The 14,967-nt window shown below is 43.4% G+C and overlaps 1 non-coding gene across 1 annotated transcript; it reads right to left on the reverse strand.

The window, feature by feature from the left end:
* Nucleotides 1-630: 630 nt before the first annotated feature.
* On the reverse strand, nt 631-704 carry TRNAN-AUU (transfer RNA asparagine (anticodon AUU)). The gene has a single exon. It is a non-coding gene; the product is annotated as a tRNA-Asn (tRNA).
* Between the last annotated feature and the right edge of the window lie 14,263 nt (nt 705-14,967).

Here is a 14,967-nt window from a genome sequence, read left to right on the forward strand (position 1 = left end):
GAAGCCCTTTGATGGCAGCACCCCCACACTGAAAATTGTTTCAGCACCACTGTACAAGGGTCAGTTGTCACGCTCATCTGCGGCGAAAATTTGCATTGAAGTAGTCTAACTCCCCAGGCCTTGTCTTTTGCTCAATTTGCCTTTGTGAGTTTTCTCTCAATCACTGTCGACTTCCTTTGATCTTTCTTTCTTCTTTCACTTCACCTTCGCCTTCAGTGTATCGTTCGGCCCTCTTAAGAGACACACCCCCTTGTAGCCACTTCTATACTTCTGTCACCTAATTATTTTCCTATCCTTTCCCCTGTAACGTTGCTGATCCTAGCTATAGCATCACTATCCAGAATCTGTTCACCTGAGTTATGTTCCTCTTATCCCCACGCATCTAATAATCAGCTCTTGGTCTCCCTCCACCTCTCACGAGACATAGTCTGAGGCAGTGTCTCCATCTTGGAGAGACAATCCCTTGCACTTGTGTTGTTCTACTGGCGCTGCCGGCTTGAGCTTTGGTCAGCAGTGGCAAAAGAAGGACTAATGGAAAGTGAACGTATACTGGAGCAACAGAGTGTATGGATTTATAAGAGCTTGATAAAATGAGAAAAAAAGAGTTTAGTTGAGAGAAAAAATCCAACCTGGCCCGTGCGGGGATCGAACCCGCGACCTTGGCGTTAATAGCAGTACGCTCTAACCAACTGAGCTAACCGGCCAGGAGTACTAAATATATCCTTTTTCCATGTAATGCAGATAGATAGAAGAGTTGGTCTCACTATCGCATTTCCTTCATACTTTTCTCCTTCCGCCCCCTGTCTGGATTACAATAACAAGAGCTGTGGAGTGCTGCACGCCAGCCTCAGTGCCTCTTCTTTCACTCAATCTCACTGTGTGCTGTGATATCTTTGTAACATCGCTTGTTGCCGGAAAAAAAGGAAAGGATGGATAGTATTTTTATTCTTTTACAACAAAACCCAAAATGCATCGGCTTGCTTGCTCATTAAGTTTACAAGGCCAGCTGCTTTTGAGATATTATAATTATAGTGGTTATTCGGCGTTGGAGGTAAGAGAGTTTTTTTTAGATCTGGCCGTTCCTTCTGCTTCAAATTACTTGAGCTCATGTCAACAAAGTAACAACAAAACATAGCCAACGGTTCGTTGCTCAAGCCTTCCCTACTGCGCCTTCCCATGTCTCTCCTGCCGACCACAGTGCAGGAAATCTGAGTTTGCATTTGCGCGAAGAGACGTACAACACAAGAAGGCGCGCTTTCGTGCGCCGGGCACCACCCGGCATGTGCATTCCTCACTGTCGTGAGATCAGTTTACTCAGCAGAGCATGACGCTGCAATTGGTTAGTAGGGCAGGCCTGACCAGAATAGTATATTTGGGGTCATGTATTTGATTGCATTTTTAAAACAGTAACAGAACTTAACTGCAATGTTTAAATAGGTCTAGACATATTTAAACAGTGTCAATTTAATAGAAGAATTGTGGACAATTCAGAGGGGAGGCACCAATGTTTTTTTTCCCATTGGGTGGATGCGGCATTAAAGAGTTTGAAGACCACTGGTCTAAGTGGACACTAATACACCTGGATGCTCCTGAATTCCTCGCAACAGATGCCAGCAAACCTGGCTGGAGAGCTACTGTGTTGGACTGATCCTGTCGATTCAAGTGGTCTTTCCTAGAGAGTCGGAGGTCATGGAAATAGATGGAGTTGATGGTAATCTTCAGGGCTTTGAAGTTTTCCCATCATCATCTGTCTCAAAAAAATGTGCTAGTAAAGACAGAGAATAAGGTAGCTGTCTTTTACATTAACCAACAGTGAAGCATGCATTCAAAATCCCTCAATGCAATAGCAGAACAATTGGGTTATTGGGCAGAGATCAACCTGTTGCACACGTCGACAGTACACATCAAGGGCACCGACAATGTGATGGCAGACAGCTGGAGGTTTCCAAATTTGCTGGAGTTGACGTTATCCAGGTCGTTGTTTTGAGAGATATGCCGAGAGTTTGTGAAACCCTTTCTGGATCTCTTTTCAAACAAGGACAATGCTCATCTTTGTCGATTCTGATCCAGGCTTCCGGAACAAGGAGCCTAGGTAGTGGACGTATTGGTGATAAAGTGGCTGAGAAGTCTCCTTTATACATTCCCCCACTTTTTATTGATCCAGATGGTTCTCTTCAAGTCTCAGCAGGGGGAGGGAACTTTATTCTTGTGGGCCCTTATTGGCCAGAGATGTCATGGTTTCCTCTTCTGAACCCCTGGCTCTTCTACCTCCATGGGTACTGCTCAAGTGTATCTCTCTCAGAACGTCGTCCCTGACCTTCTTGCTCCAACTCACTCTATCGCTTTGGAGGTTGAGAAGTCTGGACTGCTAGCAAAGGGTCTTTCCTTTTCCTTAGTGGAGTTAATTCAGCACTCCAGCAGGCCTTCTACTTCGAAGTCTTACTCAAAGAACTGGAAGTCTTTTGAGACGTGATGTTCTGCTCATGATCTTTTGGCACCTACCTGTAGTTTGTCTGCTATTTTGCATTTTCTTCTGAATGGGTTTCACTTGAATCTCTTTCCACTCTGAAAGCTCATTGCTTTGCGATAAAGGTTTTTAGGGACTTTTCTGTACCTTCGTCGATGTTACAGTCTTTGGTGTTTAGACTGTTCTGATCTTTTGTCAATTGTAAGACCAGTTGAAAAATCCCTTTCTCCAACTCAGAATCTTCCTACTCTTTTATAGGCTTTGCAATTTTATCTCTTTGAGGATCTGGATACTGTAGACATAAAGATTGTTTCCTATAAAGTTATTTTCCTATTTCCTATCACCTTGCTGAGAACAATTGGTGAGCTGGGAGCCTTAAAATGCTGTCCTCTCTTCATTTGATACTTTGGAAGATGGGGTAACTTTAAGGCCTAGCCTTACCTTTGCTGCAAAGGTTAAGTCTATTTTTTATAGATCTTAGGAAATAATTCTTCCTTCTTTCATTCCCTCTCCTTCCTCTCCGGAGGAACATTTTCTGAATACACTTGATGTTTAAAGAGCTCTTTTCTTTTATGTCACCAGGCATCTGCAGTTCAGGAAAACCGACTCCTTGTTTGTGACTTTTGGACAGCCTGGAAAAGACAAGAAGGTGACTTTTATGACTCTGAGTAGGTGGATTAAGTTGTCAATTTTTCTGGCTTTGCAAGGCTTTTTAGAATATCTTCCAGTTCAGGGATGGTCTACGAGAGGAATGGCCACCTCCTGGGTTAAATTCCAGTGAGTAACAATCTAGGAAATTCCTAGGGTGGCTACTTGGTCCTCAGATCATACATTTGTCAAGCATTAGGGCTTAATAATTTTTCTGTTTTGCATTTGAGTACCAATGTTTTGAACTCTGCATTACCCTTAGTCCATCTTGTCTTTGTCACAAACATTACATCCTGCCCACCCTCCCATCAGTCCTTTGGCAAGGGCTTGGCACCCAGGTTGGGTGCATGGGGCTAGCATTTAAGGATCCTCCTGTTCTTTCTTCCTGTTGGAAGGTGACATCACCTTACTTTGTAATGACTGTCAAAAGGACGCAATGGACTAAGGCTAATGAAGATTACCAATAAGTAACCAACGCATCACCATTCTTTCTGAATGTGCGTGGCTCATTCCGCAGGACTTGTTCTTTGTATGATTCCTGGATTTTCAGAAGCCCTTTGATGGCAGCACCCCCACACTGAAAATTGTTTCAGCACCACTGTACAAGGGTCAGTTGTCATGCTCATCTGCGGCGTAAATTTGCATTGAAGTAGTCTAACTCCCCAGGCCTTGTCTTTTGCTCAATTTGCCTTTGTGAGTTTTCTCTCAATCACTGTCGACTTCCTTTGATCTTTCTTTCTTCTTTTACTTCACCTTCGCCTTCAGTGTATCTTTCGTCCCTCTTAAGAGACACACCCCCTTGTAGCCACTTCTATACTTCTGTCACCTAATTATTTTCCTATCCTTTCCCCTGTAACGTTGCCGATCCTAGCTATAGCATCACTATCCAGAATCTGTTCACCTGAGTTATGTTCCTCTTATCCCCACGTATCTAATAATCAGCTCTTGGTCTCCCTCCACCTCTCACGAGACATAGTCTGAGGCAGTGTCTCCATCTTGGAGAGACAATCCCTTGCACTTGTGTTGTTCTACTGGCATTGCCGGCTTGAGCTTTGGTCAGCAGTGGCAAAAGAAGGACTAATGGAAAGTGAACGTATACTGGAGCAACAGAGTGTATGGATTTCTAAGAGCTTGATTAAATGATAAAAAAAGAGTCTAGTTGAGAGAAAAAATGCAACCTGGCCCGTACGGGGATCAAACCAGCGACCTGGGCGTTATTAGCAGCACACTCTAACCAACTGAGCTAACCGGCCATGAGTACTACAGATATCCTTTTTCCATGAAATGCAGATAGATAGAAGAGTTGGTCTTACTATCGCAATTCCTTCATACTTTTCTCCTTCCGCCCCCTGTCTGGATTACAATAACAAGAGCTGTGGAGTGCTGCACGCCAGCCTCAGTGCCTCTTCTTTCACTCAATCTCACTGTGTGCTGTGATATCTTTGTAACATCGCTTGTTGCCGGAAAAAAAGGAAAGGATGGATAGTATTTTTATTCTTTTACAACAAAACCCAAAATGCATCGGCTTGCTTGCTCATTAAGTTTACAAGGCCAGCTGCTTTTGAGATATTATAATTATAGTGGTTATTCGGCGTTGGAGGTAAGAGAGTTTTTTTTAGGTCTGGCCGTTCCTTCTGCTTCAAATTACTTGAGCTCATGTCAACAAAGTAACAACAAAACATAGCCAACGGTTCGTTGCTCAAGCCTTCCCTACTGCGCCTTCCCATGTCTCTCCTGCCAACCACAGTGCAGGAAATCTGAGTTTGCATTTGCGCGAAGAGACGTACAACACAAGAAGGCGCACTTTCGTGCGCCGGGCACCACCCGGCCTGTGCATTCCTCACTGTCGTGAGATCAGTTTACTCAGCAGAGCATGACGCTGCAATTGGTTAGTAGGGCAGGCCTGACCAGAATAGTATATTTGGGGTCATGTATTTGATTGCATTTTTAAAACAGTAACAGAACTTAACTGCAATGTTTAAATAGGTCTAGACATATTTAAACAGTGTCAATTTAATAGAAGAATTGTGGACAATTCAGAGGGGAGGCACCAATGTTTTTTTTTCCCATTGGGTGGATGCGGCATTAAAGAGTTTGAAGACCACTGGTCTAAGTGGACACTAATACACCTGGATGCTCCTGAATTCCTCGCAACAGATGCCAGCAAACCTGGCTGGAGAGCTACTGGGTTGGACTGATCCTGTCGATTCAAGTGGTCTTTCCTAGAGAGTCGGAGGTCATGGAAATAGATGGAGTTGATGGTAATCTTCAGGGCTTTGAAGTTTTCCCATCATCATCTGTCTCAAATAAATGTGCTAGTAAAGACAGAGAATAAGGTAGCTGTCTTTTACATTAACCAACAGTGAAGCATGCATTCAAAATCCCTCAATGCAATAGCAGAACAATTGGGTTATTGGGCAGAGATCAACCTGTTGCACACGTCGGCAGTACACATCAAGGGCACCGACAATGTGATGGCAGACAGCTGGAGTTTTCCAAATTTGCTGGAGTTGACGTTATCCAGGTCGTTGTTTTGAGAGATATGCCGAGAGTTTGTGAAACCCTTTCTGGATCTCTTTTCAAACAAGGACAATGCTCATCTTTGTCGATTCTGATCCAGGCTTCCGGAACAAGGAGCCTAGGTAGTGGACGAATTGGTGATAAAGTGGCTGAGAAGTCTCCTTTATACATTCCCCCACTTTTTATTGATCCAGATGGTTCTCTTCAAGTCTCAGCAGGGGGGAGGGAACTTTATTCTTGTGGGCCCTTATTGGCCAGAGATGTCATGGTTTCCTCTTCTGAACCCCTGGCTCTTCTACCTCATTGGGTACTGCTCAAGTGTGTCTCTCTCAGAACGTCGTCCCTGACCTTCTTGCTCCAACTCACTCTATCGCTTTGGAGGTTGAGAAGTCTGGACTGCTAGCAAAGGGTCTTTCCTTTTCCTTAGTGGAGTTAATTCAGCACTCCAGCAGGCCTTCTACTTCGAAGTCTTACTCAAAGAACTGGAAGTCTTTTCAGACGTGATGTTCTGCTCATGATCTTTTGGCCCCTACCTGTAGTTTGTCTGCTATTTTGCATTTTCTTCTGAATGGGTTTCACTTGAATCTCTTTCCACTCTGAAAGCTCATTGCTTTGCGATAAAGGTTTTTAGGGACTTTTCTGTACCTTCGTCGATGTTACAGTCTTTGGTGTCTAGACTGTTCTGATCTTTTGTCAATTGTAAGACCAGTTGAAAAATCTCTTTCTCCAACTCAGAATCTTCCTACTCTTTTATAGGCTTTGCAATTTTATCTCTTTGAGGATCTGGATACTGTAGACATAAAGATTGTTTCCTATAAAGTTATTTTCCTATTTCCTATCACCTTGCTGAGAACAATTGGTGAGCTGGGAGCCTTAAAATGCTGTCCTCTCTTCATTTGATACTTTGGAAGATGGGGTAACTTTAAGGCCTAGCCTTACCTTTGCTGCAAAGGTTAAGTCTATTTTTGATAGATCTTAGGAAATAATTCTTCCTTCTTTCATTCCCTCTCCTTCCTCTCCGGAGGAACATTTTCTGAATACACTTGATGTTTAAAGAGCTCTTTTCATTTATGTCACCAGGCCTCTGCAGTTCAGGAAAACCGACTCCTTGTTTGTGACTTTTGGACAGCCTGGAAAAGACAAGAAGGTGACTTTTATGACTCTGAGTAGGTGGATTAAGTTGTCAATTTTTCTGGCTTTGCAAGGCTTTTTAGAATATCTTCCAGTTCAGGGATGGTCTACGAGAGGAATGGCCACCTCCTGGGTTGAATTCCAGTGAGTAACAATCTAGGAAATTCCTAGGGTGGCTACTTAGTCCTCAGATCATACATTTGTCAAGCATTATGGCTTAATAATTTTTCTGTTTTGCATTTGAGTACCAATGTTTTGAACTCTGCATTACCCTTAGTCCATCTTGTCTTTGTCACAAACATTACATCCTGCCCACCTTCCCATCAGTCCTTTGGCAAGGGCTTGGCACCCAGGTTGGGTGCATGGGGCTAGCATTTAAGGATCCTCCTGTTCTTTCTTCCTGTTGGAAGGTGACATCACCTTACTTTGTAATGACTGTCACAAGGACGCCATGGACTAAGGCTAATGAAGATTACCAATAAGTAACCAACGCATAACCATTCTTTATGAATGTGCGTGGCTCATTCCGCAGGACTTGTTCATTGTATGATTCCAAGATTTTCAGAAGCCCTTTGATGGCAGCACCCCCACACTGAAAATTGTTTCAGCACCACTGTACAAGGGTCAGTTGTCATGCTCATCTGCGGCGTAAATTTGCATTGAAGTAGTCTAACTCCCCAGGCCTTGTCTTTTGCTCAATTTGCCTTTGTGAGTGTTCTCTCAATCACTGTCGACTTCCTTTGATCTTTCTTTCTTCTTTTACTTCACCTTCGCCTTCAGTGTATCTTTCGGCCCTCTTAAGAGACACACCCCCTTGTAGCCATTTCTATACTTCTGTCACCTAATTATTTTCCTATCCTTTCCCCTGTAACGTTGCCGATCCTAGCGATAGCATCACTATCCAGAATCTGTTCACCTGAGTTATGTTCCTCTTATCCCCACGCATCTAATAATCAGCTCTTGGTCTCCCTCCACCTCTCACGAGACATAGTCTGAGGCAGTGTCTCCATCTTGGAGAGACAATACCTTGCACTTGTGTTGTTCTACTGGCGCTGCCGGCTTGAGCTTTGGTCAGCAGTGGCAAAAGAAGGACTAATGGAAAGTGAACGTATCCTGGAGCAACAGAGTGTATGGATTTATAAGAGCTTGATTAAATGAGAAAAAAAGAGTTTAGTTGAGAGAAAAAATGCAACCTGGCCCGTACGGGGATCGAACCCGCGACCTTGGCATTATTAGCACTACGCTCTAACCAACTGAGCTAACCAGCCAGGAGTACTGAATTTATCCTTTTTCCATGTAATGCAGATAGATAGAAGAGTTGGTCTCACTATCGCAATTCCTTCATACTTTTCTCCTTCTGCCCCCTGTCTGGATTACAATAACAAGAGCTGTGGAGTGCTGCACGCCAGCCTCAGTGCCTCTTCTTTTACTCAATCTCACTGTGTGCTGTGATATCTTTGTAACATCGCTTGTTGCCGGAAAAAAAGGAAAGGATGGATAGTATTTTTATTCTTTTACAACAAAAACCAAAATGCATCGGCTTGCTTGCTCATTAAGTTTACAAGGCCAGCTGCTTTTGAGATATTATAATTATAGTGGTTATTCGGCGTTGGAGGTAAGAGAGTTTTTTTTAGGTCTGGCCGTTCCTTCTGCTTCAAATTACTTGAGCTCATGTCAACAAAGTAACAACAAAACATAGCCAACAGTTCATTGCTCAAGCCTTCCCTACTGCGCCTTCCCATGTCTCTCCTGCCGACCACAGTGCAGGAAATCTGAGTTTGCATTTGCGCGAAGAGACGTACAACACAAGAAGGCGCGCTTTCGTGCACCGGGCACCACCCGGCCTGTGCATTCCTCACTGTCGTGAGATCAGTTTACTCAGCAGAGCATGACGCTGCAATTGGTTAGTAGGGCAGGCCTGACCAGAATAGTATATTTGGGGTCATGTATTTGATTGCATTTTTAAAACAGTAACAGAACTTAACTGCAATGTTTAAATAGGTCTAGACATATTTAAACAGTGTCAATTTAATAGAAGAATTGTGGACAATTCAGAGGGGAGGCACCAATGTTTTTTTTTCCCATTGGGTGGATGCGGCATTAAAGAGTTTGAAGACCACTGGTCTAAGTGGACACTAATACACCTGGATGCTCCTGAATTCCTCGCAACAGATGCCAGCAAACCTGGCTGGAGAGCTACTGTGTTGGACTGATCCTGTCGATTCAAGTGGTCTTTCCTACAGAGTCGGAGGTCATGGAAATAGATGGAGTTGATGGTAATCTTCAGGGCTTTGAAGTTTTCCCATCATCATCTGTCTCAAAAAAATGTGCTAGTAAAGACAGAGAATAAGGTAGCTGTCTTTTACATTAACCAACAGTGAAGCATGCATTCAAAATCCCTCAATGCAATAGCAGAACAATTGGGTTATTGGGCAGAGATCAACCTTTTGCACACGTCGGCAGTACACATCAAGGGCACCGACAATGTGATGGCAGACAGCTGGAGGTTTCCAAATTTGCTGGAGTTGACGTTATCCAGGTCGTTGTTTTGAGAGATATGCTGAGAGTTTGTGAAACCCTTTCTGGATCTCTTTTCAAACAAGGACAATGCTCATCTTTGTCGATTCTGATCCAGGCTTCCGGAACAAGGAGCCTCGGTACTGGACGTATTGGTGATAAAGTGGCTGAGAAGTCTCCTTTATACATTCCCCCACTTTTTATTGATCCAGATGGTTCTCTTCAAGTCTCAGCAGGGGCGAGGGAACTTTATTCTTGTGGGCCCTTATTGGCCAGAGATGTCATGGTTTCCTCTTCTGAACCCTGGCTCTTCTACCTCATTGGGTACTGCTCAAGTGTGTCTCTCTCAGAACGTCGTCCCTGACCTTCTTGCTCCAACTCACTCTATCGCTTTGGAGGTTGAGAAGTCTGGACTGCTAGCAAAGGGTCTTTCCTCTTCCTTAGTGGAGTTAATTCAGCACTCCAGCAGGCCTTCTACTTCGAAGTCTTACTCAAAGAACTGGAAGTCTTTTGAGACGTGATGTTCTGCTCATGATCTTTTGGCACCTACCTGTAGTTTGTCTGCTATTTTGCATTTTCTTCTGAATGGGTTTCACTTGAATCTCTTTCCACTCTGAAAGCTCATTGCTTTGCGAAAAAAGGTTTTTAGGGACTTTTCTGTACCTTCGAAGATGTTACAATCTTTGGTGTCTAGACTGTTCTGATCTTTTGTCAATTGTAAGACCAGTTGAAAAATCCCTTTTCTCCAACTCAGAATCTTCCTACTGTTTTATACGCTTTGCAATTTTATCTCTTTGAGGATCTGGATACTGTAGACATAAAGATTGTTTCCTAGAAAGTTATTTTCCTATTTACTATCACCTTGCTGAGAACAATTGGGGAGCTGGGAGCCTTAAAATGCTGTCCTCTCTTCATTTGATACTTTGGAAGATGGGGTAACTTTAAGGCCTAGCCTTACCTTTGCTGCAAAGGTTAAGTCTATTTTTGATAGATCTTAGGAAATAATTTTATTACAAGCACGGAGGCTCCTATTATGCTATCTTCTCTTGCTTTATTTTGAAATAGCAGCCAAGATAAACTACAAGTCCCAGCAGCCCAGCTGGGAAAAACTACAAAATATGTCATACAGTAAGTAACCAATCAGCATCGTAGGTAAGTATAAACATATTGGCTGAGAGCAACAAGTCCTCTTTTCTTGCTGCTCGCAGTCAAGATAAGTACTATCTTTCTACTCTGTGTTCATATGCTTTTATTGTGCTTGTTTAATACTTTCTTCTTATATACTGTTGATATATATGTTATTGTGTGCCTTTTTTTCCTTATCGGTTTATTTTTAATGTCCTTGGTTCAGAGAAACGCCGTTTTCTTCGTTTGTTAGCTTTTGCCTATCGCGCCCCAACGTTCTAAAGTGAACGCCTGGGGCACGCGCTGTGCTCGGCTGCGTCTTTCCTTTCAGACGCGAGCAGGCACAGCTTCTGACAGCGAGTCAGAACAGCTGACTCTCCTTTTTCCCTGACTTCGCGGCTTGCTGTCACGCTTTATTTAGCGCGACCGCTCTGAAACAACAACATTCTTCCACCTAATTTATCTTTAGACGGCAGGGCACGCTTCAATTAGCGCAACCATTTTCGGGGTTCTGGAGCCCCTAAAACAGACAGTAAACCGTTTTTTCTTGTTTTTCTCGTTTATTTAGCATTGTAGTTAATTTTTAATTCAATTTAATTTAATTTAATTGACATACAGTCTTTTATATTAGTTAATTCCATTGGAATTACTTAAACCCTTCCTTTATCATGGAACATTATTCTGAAGATGACGACGCTCAACAATTTAAAGAGGATTTGGATTCCTTTATTCAGGACTCAGTCCAGAAAGCGGTTTCCTCCTCTATTTCGGATTTTTCTAAAACATTTGAAGCTTCTATCAAACGTTTAATATCCTCGGCTATCCCTACCAAAAGGAAAAGAAAGGCTGATAAGGCAGATGTTAACCCTGACTCTCCGTCAAAAAACGTCCCTAATTTACCGTTTACCTCCACTATTTCCTTTCCCATACAGGTCACTAATTTGGGAGATACAGATGAGGATATGGGCGATTCTGAATCTGACAACGACACGGATAAGGATGATCCAGACACAATGATCTGGTCAGGGCCTGTGGAGAAGAGGCGTAAAACTTCTCTTAATGAATTGGGAGAGTCTTCTAAAGCTAAACCAAAAAGTTCCTTACTGGATTTTGCAGGTCAACCGATGTTTGACCCGTCCCTTATCCGTCATCCCAATTCCACTGAATGGACTCCCTGTGACCATGTTTCTGATTATGTTCTCAAAAATCTTCGTCAACCCTTAGACAAATTGGTACGCAATAGACTCAAATCCGAATGCCCTAGACCTTCCCTTCCCAACAACATTACTAATACTCCTGTCATTGATCCGAATATGATAATGTTCTTCACAAAATTTGGAAAAGACCACAAGAAAGGTGTTGACAGGGCATGGACCAACTGCCAGGACAGGTTGCTTGACCTCTCGGGCCCGCTCACCAGGATTCTAGATTTGTCAGAAGAAGCCAGAATGGAAGGAAAGAAAGTTGACCCAGTCATCCTTTCTAATTGGGCCCAACGGGCGATTTGTCTTCTCGGCAATACAAATGCCTCAATGGCGCAAGAAAGACGCAAAAGTTTGCTTCTAAAAATCGATCCCAAACTTAATACTCTCGCCGCCAAGGAGACGGGTCCAGAAGCCAACGGTTTGCTCTCTGGAGATTCTTTTATCAAAGAGCTCAGTAAATATGTGCAAACTTTTACCTCTATGGACAAGGCGCAGTCTTCTATGCAAAAGATTTTTCATTCCCGTGTTTTTGGGAGAGCCGGCAAAGGCAGGAGCCGCTTTGCCGGCCGATACACCCAGAGAGGTGCGGTCAACCAGACCAGAGGCTCCACTTCCTACCAACAAGAGTACAAACCAAAGTTCTACCCTCAAAGGTATCGTTCCTTTAGACGAGGCTTCAGATCCAGAGGTTCGCAGAATTCAGGTAAGTGCTCCTCTTTGTGGTCCATTGTTGGTGGGAGGCCGGACGGCACTATTCATAACAAACTGGCAGTCTTTAACAGCAGATCCATGGGTCCTTCAGACAGTCACAGGCTATCATATAGAACTCTACTCTCCTCCTTTACAACATCATCCTCCAAAACCTCTACATTTTTCCAAACAACAAGACACTCTTCTTTCTCAAGAATCCATTCTCTAAGTCTCAAGCATGCGATAGAGCCATGTTCCCCTCATCCTTCAGGCTTCACCAGTACCCTTTTTTTGGTCCAAAAAAAGAACAAAAAATTTCGTCCGGTTATAAACCTCAAGTTTTTCAACAAATTTGTGGTTTATCACCATTTCAAGATGGAGACTATTCTCCATCTTCGAGATTCGTTATTAACAAACGATTGGATGGTTCGTTTAGACTTACAAGATGCTTACCTCTCCATTCCAGTTCATCATTCCTTCAGGAAATTTCTACAATTTCAGTGGAAGGACCAATTTTACCGCTTTACGTGTCTTCCTTTTGGCCTCTCTTCTGCTCCTTGGTGCTTCACCAAGGTATTAAAGCCAGTGATAACTCACCTAAGAGCACAAGGGGTTCGGATTATTGTTTACTTAGACGACTTTTTAATTCTTCACCAAGACAGATCTCTACTCACACAACAATTAGATATGTTGGTGTCCCTCCTTCAAAACTTAGGTTTTCTGATAAACAAGGACAAATCCAACCTCATTCCATCCCATCACATGGAATTTTTGGGTTTTCTCATAGACTCTACCAAGGCTACACTTCATCTTCCGGCTCAAAAGATTTCCCACATAAAGAAGGAAATACTTTCGGTTCTCCACAAATCTCAGCTTACAATCAAAGGTCTTGCCCGCATAATCGGCCTTTTAGCATCATCTATTCAAGCCATATTTCCAGGTCCCCTTCACTATCGAGCGCTGCAGCGCCTAAAAATCCGCCATCTCCGCGAAGGTTTCACATACGAGGACCTAATCCGGCTAGATCACGAATCCCGGACCGAACTCCAATGGTGGCTCGACCACCTAGACGCATGGAATGGCCGGGCAATATTCTCTACAGCTCCAGATCTTGTCTTAGAATCCGACGCAAGTCGGACTGGTTGGGGCGCGAGATGTGCTCAGTTCTTGACTGGAGGTTTATGGTCAAAAGAGGAGTCATCTCTGCATATAAACTGTTTAGAGATTCTTGCAGGTTCCTTTGCGATCCAAACCTTTGCCAAAGACAGGGCAAGTTGTTCTATTCTCCTCCGGATGGACAACCTTTCAGCAGTTCGATATATAAACCACCTTGGAGGTACTCGGTCAAAACCCCTCGCCTAACTAGCAAAAAGTCTTTGGGAATTTTGCCTTCAGAACCAGATTTCCCTACGAGCAGAATACCTTCCGGGAAACATGAATACGATCGCAGATTGGTGTTCCAGATACCTTCAGGACTCCAGCGATTGGCGTCTTCACCCTTCCATCTTCAACAAGCTTTCTTCCAGATTCGGTCCCTTCTCCGTTGACCTTTTTGCCTTGCGTTTAAACTCTCAACTCCCTCACTTCTACAGTTGGCTGCCAGATCCTTTGGCTTTGGCCACCAATGCTTTTCAACAGGACTGGTCCAATCAAACCAATTATGCGTTTCCTCCCTTCATAATGATTCCCAGAGTTTTGGCACAAGCCCGTCGTCAAGTCACCAAAGTTCTTTTGGTTACCCCCCTCTGGCAGGGTCAGCCTTGGTTTCCCTCAGCTCTCGAACTACTTGTAGATTTCCCGGTTCTTCTTCCAATTTTTTCCTCTCTTTTGATCAATCCACAGGGACAACCTCACGATTTGATACTCAATCACACTCTTCAGCTAGTCGCATGGATGGTTTCGGGTCTGCCTGGAGAACCCCAGGAATTTCGCAGGAAGCTGCAAGCTTCATACGTCAAGCCTGGGCTCCCGGCACTACCAAAGCTTACAAGTCAGCCTGGTCAATCTGGAATAATTGGTGTCTGGTCAGGGGTGCCGATCCCGTTTCAGCAGATGTAGTCCTGGTTGTTAACTTTTTAGCTTCCCTGGCAGCCCAGGGCAAGGCGTATAGAACAATCAACATGTACAGATCCGCAATTTCCGCGGAACATGACCGAGTCAATAATAAACCGATTGGCGAGCATCCTCTAATTTGTCGACTTTTGAAAGGGATACGCTTTACCAAACCCCCTTTACCGAAATACAATTCCATGTGGGATGTTAATCTTATCTTACAATTCCTTTTATCACTTCCCTCTAATTCCATTTTGTCGCTAAAGTTTCTTTCTGCTAAACTAACTATTCTCCTCTGTCTAGTATCTCTCAAACGTATTTCTGATGTTAGAGCCTTAGATGTAACCTCTGTACAGTATACTCCTCAAGGTGTTTTCTTTCAGGTTAGACGAAGAACAAAAACTAATTTAATGTCTGTTTTTTATCCTTATTTCCCGGATCAGCCTAATTTATGTGTAGGAACATGTTTGAAAGAATATATTTCAAGAACTAGAGATTTGAGAAGGTCCTCCAAAACTCAACTCCTTATCTCATTCAAATCCCCTCATAATCCTGTCACCTCCACTACTTTAGCTCGCTGGGTCAAATGGCTGATGGACCTAGCCGGGATTA

Source organism: Pleurodeles waltl, chromosome 12, assembly GCF_031143425.1.
Source record: "Pleurodeles waltl isolate 20211129_DDA chromosome 12, aPleWal1.hap1.20221129, whole genome shotgun sequence".
In the NCBI taxonomy this organism is placed as follows: Eukaryota; Metazoa; Chordata; class Amphibia; order Caudata; family Salamandridae; genus Pleurodeles; species Pleurodeles waltl.